Below are 11259 nucleotides of genomic sequence, written 5' to 3'. Positions count from 1 at the left end.
CATTTAGAAGTCTTGATAGCAATTTGACATGACCATGACATTCGCGTGATTATCTTCGTCGTAATTCCTTTGGTCACATTTCACAGAAGTATTGCTCATGATTGACTGGAAATAAAATAATAAATAGTTGGCGAAGCATTGATCTAATCTACTCCTTTGTTCCGAGAGGGACCCTGTCGGGGAAAAGGGAATTGCGTTGGTGTTTGCTCCTTCAGTGAAGTCCCGAGTTTAACATTTCCTGCGAAGATGCCCGTGTCTTTGCAATTTTACCCTTGAATGTTATCGCTGAGGCGCAGATCCTTCGGCACTGCCTTGGACAGAAAGAAAAGCCATCTGGACCCCACACCTTCTATTCTTTGTGGACCACAGTTACTCTCACGCATCTCTCTCCAGCTAGGCTGTTTCTTTTATGTCCAAAGGCAAGGTCCCTGCATGTCCAATGGCTCTCAGTGAGAGGAGGCTTACAGCCGTGGGTACAGAATACCATTTTGGAATTGCTCCTGGGGATGGCCCATTCGGGTGGAGGTTCTGGGGCCATGGTACGAATGCTTTGCATAGTGTTGCATGGCCAAGCTCTTAGGGAGTTGTTTTTGTACATTAAGGAATCTTTTTCAAATACAAAAAAAATTTCCAAAAAATTTTTTTTGAATCCAATTTCCAAAAAATTTGAGAACTTATGAGATAAGAACTTGGGGTGTTATTCTCTGCTCCTGAGCTGACCCTTGCCTCATGGTAACCCTATGCACAACAGAAAAAAATGCTCCTCACTCTTGAACCCTCCCCACAATCAGCTGCAGATCAAATTATTGTGATCCATAAGATTTCATTGGCTGATTTTTTTTTGAAGGAAGTAGATCTATGGGCCTTTCTTCCTAGTCTATCTTAGTCTGGAAGCTCTGTTAAACTTGTTCAGCATCCTAGCCAAGAACAAGTTTCCACTACCAGATGGGGGCTGCACGCGAGGTGCATGGGCTGGAAATTGAACCTGATTTTTACCTATAATAATAATTCTACCACTGAACTCCCCGTATCCCCAGCAGTAACTTTATTGTTTGTTTGCCGCTGAGCCAATTCCAACATATAGGGAACTTCTAAGATAGAATCGCATTGCTCCTTAGGCTTTCTAGGTTGTAATCATCACAGGAGCAGATGATCAGCTCTTTCTGCTGCAGATCCAGCGGGCGGATTCAAACCACCAACCTTTGTGTTGACAGCCAACCATTTGACGGTTGTGTCGGTAGGACTCTTTGTTGTTGTTGTCGTCGTTAGGTGCTATCGCGTCAGTTCCTACTCCAAGTGACCTTTGTTCACCCGAATGAAATCCTGTCCAGTCTTCCATCGCCATCAGCATGGCTATGTCAGAGCCCGTTGTTGCGGCCACTGGGTCTATCCATCTTGCCCAGGACCTTCCTCTTTTTTGCGGTTCCTCCACTTCCCCAAGCGTGAGAGCCTCCTTTCTTTAGTAGGGGCTGATTAAGAAAATGTCTATCGACAAAGAGATTCACTTGCTGCGTACAGACGGCGAGTCCACGGCAACATGTAGGCTGAGGGCAGTAGCAGAGTTGTGCAGTTTGCACAGGGGAACGTGACCGTGCTGCGTGCAGGCCTGCAGCATGAGGGGTGCGGGTAGGCACCAGGAAGAAAGCCTTTTCGCCATTCACAGGGAGATGCCACACGTACTGGCCACAGTCCACTGGGGACCATTGTTCACGGGATGGGACCCACTGTGAGAGGCCAGGAAGAGTGCGAAGGACGTGTCTGCTTTAGGGGGGACACATAGTCGGGCTATGCTGGGAAAAGCAAGATAAGCTCCGGGAAGAAGCTCCCGGGTCCAGATTCCTCCTAGTGCAGAGGGAGTGAGGATTTAGGAGGCCAACAGAGGACAGCAAGAAGTTAAGCTGTAATGCACCATTTCAGAACTTCCACCATGGGTGAGGGGCAAGCGGCAAAAAGGGGCATGGGAAGCAGAGGGGATACTAGGTGTGGGTTAAGCCAGGTAACAATGGTCCCTCCACGGTCTCTGGGGTGGGCTTTGTATGCGTCTCTGCCTGGTGGGGACAATGCTATATTTAGGCCAAAGGACTCCATAGAGGAAAAAACCCTAAATGGGGGGTGGGGGTTGGGGGAAGGCCATAGCAAATAGATAACTTTTTTGGGCTAACCACCCTGCTAGTCTACCTGGACCGCTTGTTGCTATCTCAAGAATGCTACCTTTGCTCAGATTTTTTTCAGAAGGAAGAAGATTAGGAGATTTCTGTATTTTTAATTGTATAATTATATAACACTTAGCAATTCAACATAATTTTTTTTTAAGTGAAGGGGGCTTGTAGAAATGGTGTGGAGGTTATGACCGACTTCTGGCTTGACCAGAAGAAAAGAAATCCAGTTTCACATCTGCCCAAAGATGAGGCTTAGGAGGCCATGCCTTCACCTTGCAATCGTCTGCACCTATTGTGACACCAGCTCTCCCTCCCCTGGCATTCTGTTCTCTGCGGGCTTCCACCATGTGTTGCAAGGACCACGCAGAACTCACAGGAAACGTTCATGGTTTTGGGGCTTTATTAGGCAAGTTAACAGGCAGAAACAAGACAGACTCAGGAAATACGGAGGGTAGACTCCCTTTGTCGGCAGTACCTCGTCTCAGTCATGCCTGCAGATCAGCTTCTCTCTGCTCTTCAGCCTTCCAGCCACACAGCCCTTGGGCCTCTGTCTGGCAAACGTTACATAGCTGCTTTAATGCTGATACACATTGAAAAGACACCCCACTCTGCAAGCCAGACACCTGCTGAAGCCACTCGGCTTTAATTGACTTTGTGAGCCAGGAAGCCCACCCGGCTGTCTCGTGGGCTTGCTGCCACTTCCACTCCTCCACGCAGAGATCTTGGATGCACTCTGCTCCCGTGGCTTTCCATTCTTGGTGATCTTGGGATTCTCTGCTCTTGCTCCTGAGAGGGCTAATTTACCGCTCAGTGGAATGGCGAAATGGATCAGCCCCTCACCAGCATTCTCTAGAGCCTCTGTGTTATAGAGAAATAGGTTCTGTAACCTCTTTGTAGGTTATCGTCACTTGGTGGGACTTGGATGGGCAAGCAAGCCACTTCCCTTCATCACAAGTCTTCAAAAATTCTCTTTTGGAGCTCACAGGATCTGATGGTCGCCACTTGTTATCAAGCCGATGGCAGCTCAAGGTGGCTCCTTGTGTGACGGAGTAGAGCTATGTTTTCTTGGCTGGGATACTTTGTTTTTTAGACAATTCTTTTTCCACATATAATTCAATTTAATTGTTTGATCATATTCAGAAGAGTTGTGCCATCACCACAGTCAATTTCAGACCCTTTTCTCATCGTCATTGGTGCTTGCTCCCCATTTCCCCCAAACCTCCCCTCCCCTGCCGTGCCCTGAGGCAGCTCTATCGAGTTAACTCTCCTGGACGTCATACTCAGAAAATCATAGAAAACACACAGAGAAAGCAAGCAAGCAAGCAAACCAACAACAGCCAGACAAGCAGAAACACCTCCATTGTAAAGGAAGCAGAAATATTAAATGAAAAAAGGGTCAGGAGGGAGAGCGAATGGTAAAGTATTACATTTTTAACTTAACCCCATCTTCCATAATTGATTTTACAGTGCTCCCCGTCTGATAGCAAGGCCGTTCCCATCTCTGGACTGTGGTCAGAGGGGAGTCGCTAGAGCCTGTATCCATGTGTAGACCCCAGAAATGGACTTGGGGTATCCACTGCCAGGCACAGTCTTCTGCAAACCGAATGTTCACAATTTAAGCTCTGATGCTGTTATCGCCTTCAGATCTGGTGTCAGCGAAGCCCACCCCTAACAAGTCATCGCAGGTCCAGTAGCACAACTGTACAGCGATCATAAGTAAAGATTATAGTGAAGTCATAGAGAATAAGAGAGTTTGAAATAACGGAGTCAGACACATTTCATGGTAGCATGCTCACCTCAGTCCCGCAGGGTGGTCCACGTGAGGATGTGGAAGGTGGGAATTGCAGGAGCAAGAGCGAGCGAGTTTATTACTAACCAAGGCTTATATATCTTTTGGAGATGTGCAAACCCCCTAATTACAGGTAAGGACATACGTCACAGGAAGGGGTTGTGCTGTAGGTAACACAGTGATGAGAGTGGGATGATCTAGGGGTATTCACGCAATAGGAAGGGGACGGATTGGGGGTACATATGTGACAAGATGGGCGGATCCTAGATTCAGGGAGGCAGCTTAATTTTGGATGTCACTGAGCCATTTAACCTGTTCTCTGGCTCTCCATGGAAACCATTATCAGTAGGGTGTGAACTCCAAATACAGTGGGCCAGACTGGTGTCTAAATGCCTTCATGGAGAAGTAACCCATTGTCCTTAACAACAGAGAGTGGGCCCCACCTATGGTGGGACCAGCGAATAGTCTGGAGGCTGAATGCATCTGACCTCCCACCATGTGCTGGCAAATAGTCTCTAATGTTTGGCATATCTTTGGGGGGAGCCAAACCTGGGGAAGAGCCTTTTTATATCCCACAATTTGGATTTTATTATTTATACTCCTTGGATCACACAATGGTGCGCTTCTTCCATGGGAACTTGGAAACAAGCCTTTAAGACCCCAGACACTATTCTTTGATAGCTGGGACCATCTGCTTTCTTCACCACACTTTGCTAGAGCACCATATCTTCAGTGATCTCTTCACGAGGGCCAGCATCGAGCAAGACCATGCCATGCAAACTAATTGTTCTTAGATTGGGGCTAGGATTACGCGCGAGTTCAAAATCCATTCATACATCTATCGTTTATCTATGTCTCTGGCTCATTTTAGACACATCATTATCATTTTATGTTAGAGAGCATTATAAATCACCTCCTGGGGCACAAGGCAATTTCATTGATAGAAACTATTGTCATTAGCTTAGCAAATGGCATAGAATGCAGAGCACTGTGGAGAAAAGGAAATTGTGCAAATATTGGCCTGTTTCAGATACCAATATAGGATTTGTTGACTTGAACAGGTTAGACTCCTAAGTGACTGAGCACTCTGCGCAAACAGTGGGGTTGGTGATAGGGGAAAACTTTCAATAACATCCACTCACACAGACAGAATCGTGCCTACCACATTGACACCGGCCAGAAGAATGCCAGGAGGGCATTAAAATCATAACTGTATGGTCATCGCAGGCCACCCTCTGGTGAGCACCCTCAAAGCAAGAGAGCTGACCGAAGCCCCCAAACAGCCAATTCCATAACCTTGGGAGAGCAGTCATCTGCTGCTTCTCCCACAAGGGCGTTTCAGCTTTTAGTCCAAGGTCCAAGGGAGTAGGTCAGCTACTTAAATCTGCTACAGGTGAGCTTGAGGTAAAAGCCAGTGTTCTTCGTGGGATTTCCACATCGACTCCTTCTGTTGTGACCCATGAAGAGTGCTGCTGTGTACCTTGAAAGGACAGAGTCTAACATCCTAGGAAGGGAAGCAGATGTTCAGGATTTTCATCGGTGGTATCAATGGGTAGATTTCAACCACTAACTTTGCTGTTAGTAATCGAGTGAAAGCCATTTGTGCTGCTCTGAAGGAAGGAGATCAAGCAAAAACTAAAAACAGTGAAAAACAAGTCTAGCTCATTGTGTCCCACAGAGGTAGCTATTGGTAAACCCAAGTAAGACAACAATTTAAAACCTATTGGCTTCCTTCTCTTCTCTCAAGAATAGAATGTATTCCACTAATTGTTAGAACAATACCGTAGAACTATCACTCACATATTAAACGCAAGCTATTGTTGGTGGGGGAAATGGGTTGGAACCATGGACGCCTGTGCACAGAGTCCGCCGTCAGAGGAGGAGAGCACCTCTCTGGACTCTGCTGCCTCTAGCTCCGCTCCACAAACACCAAGGGCTCTTGACGGACGTTTCAATAGCTCTTACAAATTTTAACCTCGACTCCCTCCACAGGTGGTGTTCAGGACTTGCTTTCACTTGTTCTGAAATGTTGATACACATCCTGAGCGAGAGAGGGCAAGTTGCTGTCTGCAAGGCCAGGTGGTTTGCACCCAAGGTGGTAGTCGCTCCATAAGGTGAAGAGTTTGCTAATGGGTGAGAACTCAAACAAGAATTTTGTTATGGCAAAGGGGAAACACACAGTCAAAACATTTACTTTGCGAGATTGCAGGCAGTTTGTCTAATTATACACTCTGTGGCAATGCGAGTTGTTAATCTAACAATCGTCAATGGGTAATGTGAATTCCAAGCAAGTTTCTGTGTACTGACTTCAAGATGAGACAAGGTAGGTAAGCATACAAGCCCCACTTTGTGCTAGCACCTCTGTTTGTCCACCCCAAATCACCCACTGCATCCCCTACATTCATCTCTGGTTAAGGCGGACACAGTGTTGGTAGAGCCACCAAGATACGTGGAATTTTTTGTGTGTTTATGTTTTTCAGTCTGACCAGATGTAAGCCCCCAATCCTCTTCTGGTCTTGTCTTCATCTCAATATTTGACCTTGAGATTTACTGGTCACCAAGCATGGAATTAACTTCTCCAAAAGGAAAATGGCTGTGGGTCTGCTCCTAGCATGTCTGGCATTTGCAGTTGCTGCAGCCATAGAAATGGAGATAGGAGAAATGGCACCACCCCAAGTGGGTCCCCAATAAGATTTCTTACAGATCTTGAATATTGCAGACAGCAAGGTGAAGGTGACAGTGCTGGGGGATGGCAACATTTCTCTGTTTAGAGGAGTCTGTCAAATTCTTTCAAAAGACGCCACCTTACCTCACACTGCTCCTGAATACTAACAGCCAGGATTTATACTCCCACCTGGAATATCAGCATTTCCCTTTGCACACTGATCACTTTTGTGGAGAAGAACTGGTTCAGTCTGGTCCTTCACGGGACTAGAAAAAAATCTCTAGCATGATGATGAAGACTGGAAAACAAGATAATTTGTGGGATGAAAGCTGGGTAAAGAAATAATCTTCAGTTATGGTGAAGCCTATGGTGTATCTGCTTACAGAGTGGCAGAAGAGAGAATACAGTGCACTGAACAACAAAAGATAAGGACTTATCTGAATTGGGATCAACTAGACTTTGATGCAGTCTATCTATTTTTTAGTACTAATAACACCAGTCAGCGTCCTAAGGCCTGGACAATGGAACACATGACAGCAGGCAAAATGTCAATGGCATGGTAGCGATAATATGCTCTGGTTACAGAGGGGGAGGTCATGTGCTCTGAGAGAAGACTTGAGTTTCCCTGTTCTCAGGCTCCCTCTAACATGAAACTGTCCTCCAGGCAGCGTGGTTGTTGATAGTTGCAGTTAGTAATATCATTGTCTTCATTATGGCAGCCGTCTGAATTGATTTTATTTTCCTGCCTCTTGCTGATGTCAGTGTGCCTTATCTTCTCTATAATCGGATGCTCCTATGTCCCTGTGATGTCAGAGGGGATTCGAGGAATAGGAGATCAGCATAGATCTCATTTCCAAGGGCACGGGATCAATCTGGAAATCAGGAAAACAAAGCTGTAGCACTTTCTGGAACGCTGTGCCAATCTCAATTCCTGGCCCTTGTCTCAATCATTGTCCATCTGCCAGCATTATTTTCCCTCACTGAGTTAAGTCAGAAAGGGTGGGATGAGGAGGGAGAGGGGAAGAGAGAGGAAGTGGAGAGAGAAAGGGAGGAGAGGGAGAGAAAATGAAGAATCATATCTGGGCTGACTGTCTCCATCTTTCCCACGATAAAGATATTTCTAGTACTGGATTTTCTAGTACATCTTGCAGCAAGACCCCTGAGATGGTATGTCTTGATAGTAATCCATAAGCCTAGTGCAGTGTTGCTGAACTGGCCTTGTGTGTCCGAATGGCTATGAAAAAGGCAAGTGTATAATTGATATGAGTCTGTATGTACATATATGTGATCATTATTTTACCTGTTGTCTGCTACCGATGTTCTCGCTTGTTGAGATGCTGAGTTGGGGGGCCAAGTTGCAGAATTCTAGAGAAATGATATAACAAGGGTTTCTGTAAGTATTGTAATCACTCTATTCTCAAAGATCTCAAGTATTATTGTGTCTGGTATGATTTGGTCCAGCAAGGTTAATACTTTCCAAAATATACTGCTGTGGTCCTCCTAGATACTTCGGCATGAGCCTGACCCTGAAATCACTACTACCGAGTGGTGTCCAACTCAGCAACCCTATGCCTTCAAGGCTATATTTACAGAATCAGAATGCCTTCTCTTTCTTCCACAGAGCAGCTCATGGGTTCAAACCACTCACCTCTGGATTTGTAGCCTAGCTCATGTGTCATGGGTGCATAAGCAAATATGGTGAAGAAAGCTGATAGTGCCTGACTGTCAAAAGATATAGCGTCTAGGGTCTTAAAGGCTTGAAGATAAACAAGCGGCCATCTAGCTGAGAAGCAACAAAGCCCACATGGAAAAAGCACAGCAGCCTGTGTGATCATGAGGTGTTGATAGGATCAGGTATCAAAGAACAGAAAACCATAGCGTGAATGAGGGGGAGTGTGAATGGGGGCCCAAGGCCTATCTATAGGCAACTGGACATCCCCTTACAGAAGCATCACGGGAGAAGAGCCAGTCAGGGTACAGTGTAGCAATGATAAAACATACAACTTTTCTCTAGTTCTTTAATGCTTCCTTCCCCCTACTATCATGATCCTAATTCTACCTTACAAATCTGGCTAGAGCAGAGGATGTACACTGGTACAGATAGGAACTGGAAACACAGGGAATCCAGGATGGATGTTCCCTTCAGGACCAGTGGTGAGAGTGGCATACCAGGAGGGGAAGGGGAAGATGAGGGAGAAAGGTGGAACCAATCACAATGATCTACATATAACCCCCTCCCTGGGGGACACACAACCAAAAAGTGGGTTAAGGGAGACATTGGACAGTGTAAGACATGAAAAAAATGATAAATTATCAAGGGTTCGTGAGGGAGAGAGTAGAAAAATAAGGAGCTGAGGGCTCAAGTGAGAGAGCAAATGTTTTGAGAATGATGATGGCAACAAATATACAAATGTGCTTGATGCAATGGATGTGTGTATTGATTGTGATAAGAGTTGTATGAGCCCCCAATACAATGATTAAAAATAAAATCACAAAAAACTCCCAAGTGCAGGTGGCTGGGCGCTGCTGCTGGGGGTGGCTAGTGGCGGGGGGGGGGGGGGGGGGGGGGGTGGAAGCCCGGGCACAGTACAGGCTTGGAGCCTCTCCCAGTGGGTGTGCTGGAGTTTGGAGCCCAGATTTAGGATTTGGAAGAGGTGGAATTTGTGGAAGTAGAACTGTCATCGCAGCCGGAGATGTTTGGAAACAACGGCATGGTGGTTCAGCATGTTTTTTTCGACGGGCTTGGAAGAGCCAGAAGACCCTATCATGTAGGAAATTGGAGATGTGTTTAAGGCTAAGAACCTTCTTGAAGTCATGCGGAAGTCTCAGAGGCGTGTGAGGGACTGCTGCGCCTGGGGAATTTTTTTTTTTTGACCGGAGGACGTGCTGATCGATATGCGGTCAAGGTGATGACGCCCTGACATGCTTGGATGGGACGATTTATGTCACCGAATTGTGGAGGTTAATTGGCAGCTACAAAATGACGGTCAGATAGGACAAAGGTGGACCCCTAGGCCTTAAGCTCCCCGCTCTCCCAGGCCACTCGGAGAAGGTGACTTTTCAGCCTGGAGACTTCTACCGAAGCATCTCTGCGAGCCTGCCCAGGGTTCCCGGGCTGTTCCTTCCCCGGGATGGGGGGCGGTAGCTCTCTGGGGCGCCAGGTCTTCTTTGCTCTCCTGGGAAGGTCTTGCGCTCAAACCTTTACCTTCGCACGATGGTCATGACTCTCAGAACTCTCCCATCTTACCAAGCAGATGGGAGACCAAGGGACCCTGCTGAACATTAATCAGGAACTGGAGGACCCCCTCTAGAGGTGTGCTTCCTCAAGGACGACACTGAACTTCAGCTGAAGAGGCACCTGGTGCTGGATTCTGTCATCTTGGCCTGGCTCTGGGTTGGGAATTTGGTGCCCACTGGGTGATAGCTAGTACTGCTAGCCAGTTTTACCTGGGCGGCCCGACCAGCATCCAAGGATTCAGCACGCACAGCATCAGGCCTCAGATCAAAGGAGATTACCTGGATGGGGAGGCCTCTTGGGCCAGCGGCCTGCACCTTTACACCTGGCTGCCTTTCCTTCTGGGCTAGGGTGGCTTTGGAGAGCTAGCGGTTCAGGACCCTCTTTGGGCACCACGAGGAATCGCTACAAGCTCAACTTCCTAGAGGGCCCCGAGGCCCACAGCCGCAAGGCTGGCCCAGTGCATCCACTGGATATTGGTGCTGGTGTCAACCTCGGACCAGGCAACATCGACTGCCTGGAGCTGAGTTACCGCATCCCCATGGAAGTCCAGGGAAGGCAATAGGATGTGTGAGAGCATCCAGTTTGGAGCTGGGATAAGGTTTCTGTAGCTGCAGCCGGCAGCCCAACTTCAGGGAGCCCCCTGCTTCTTGGGGCCTTCAGTGAAATGATCATCTCCTATGTGAGTCAGGAGGGACTCCTGGCAGGGAGTGGGCGAATGAATGGGTGTGCGAGGAGCGATTACTTTGTGGGCACAGTGCTGATGCTGTTGGAAAAACAGGTCTCATGGTTAAGTAAGAAATAGCAGCAGCAAACGATGATGTTGCATTCAGATGCATCAAGCTGAGCCCCATCACCAGCTGACTCAGGAGAACTCGATAGCAATCCTAGGAAAGTGGGTAATATTGTCACTTTTTGAGGTGAAAGACACTGTGACATGGAGTGAGCAGGTATCAGGAATAAATCTGTAAATGAATAATTGTCATCCCTGTGTGTGAGGGGAAACCAGCCGCTAACACTATCATGGGTTTTGTAGGTGCAATTGTACGGTTATAATAAATAAAGATTATAGTAAAGTCAGAGAATGAGAGATAGGAGAGAGAATAAAATAAATGAGTCAGACACATTTCATGGTAGCATGCTCACCTCAGCCCTTCTTGATGGTCCACATGGGATTCGGGAGGAGAGAGAAAGCAATTTATTTCTAACCAAGGCTTATATATCTTTGGGGGTATGTAACCCCCCCCCCCCCAATTACAGATGACCACATACGCAACAGGAAGGGGTTGTGCGATAGGCAATACAAGCAATAGGAGGGGATGATCTAGGGGTGTACATGCAATAGGAAGAGCAATAGGAAGGGGAGGGGTTAGGGGTACACATGTGACAAGGTGGGCAGACCCTAGACTCA

At 47.1% G+C, this 11259-nt stretch overlaps 1 pseudogene; it reads left to right on the top strand.

Moving 5' to 3' along the window:
• Positions 1-1481: 1481 nt before the first annotated feature.
• On the top strand, positions 1482-10459 carry LOC142449301 (sorting and assembly machinery component 50 homolog pseudogene; annotated as a pseudogene).
• The last annotated feature ends 800 nt before the right edge of the window (positions 10460-11259 follow it).

Source organism: Tenrec ecaudatus, chromosome 5, assembly GCF_050624435.1.
Source record: "Tenrec ecaudatus isolate mTenEca1 chromosome 5, mTenEca1.hap1, whole genome shotgun sequence".
Lineage (NCBI taxonomy): Eukaryota > Metazoa > Chordata > Mammalia > Afrosoricida > Tenrecidae > Tenrec > Tenrec ecaudatus.
Note: the sequence above shows the minus strand (reverse complement) of the source record. Positions and strands in the feature narration are given on the sequence as shown.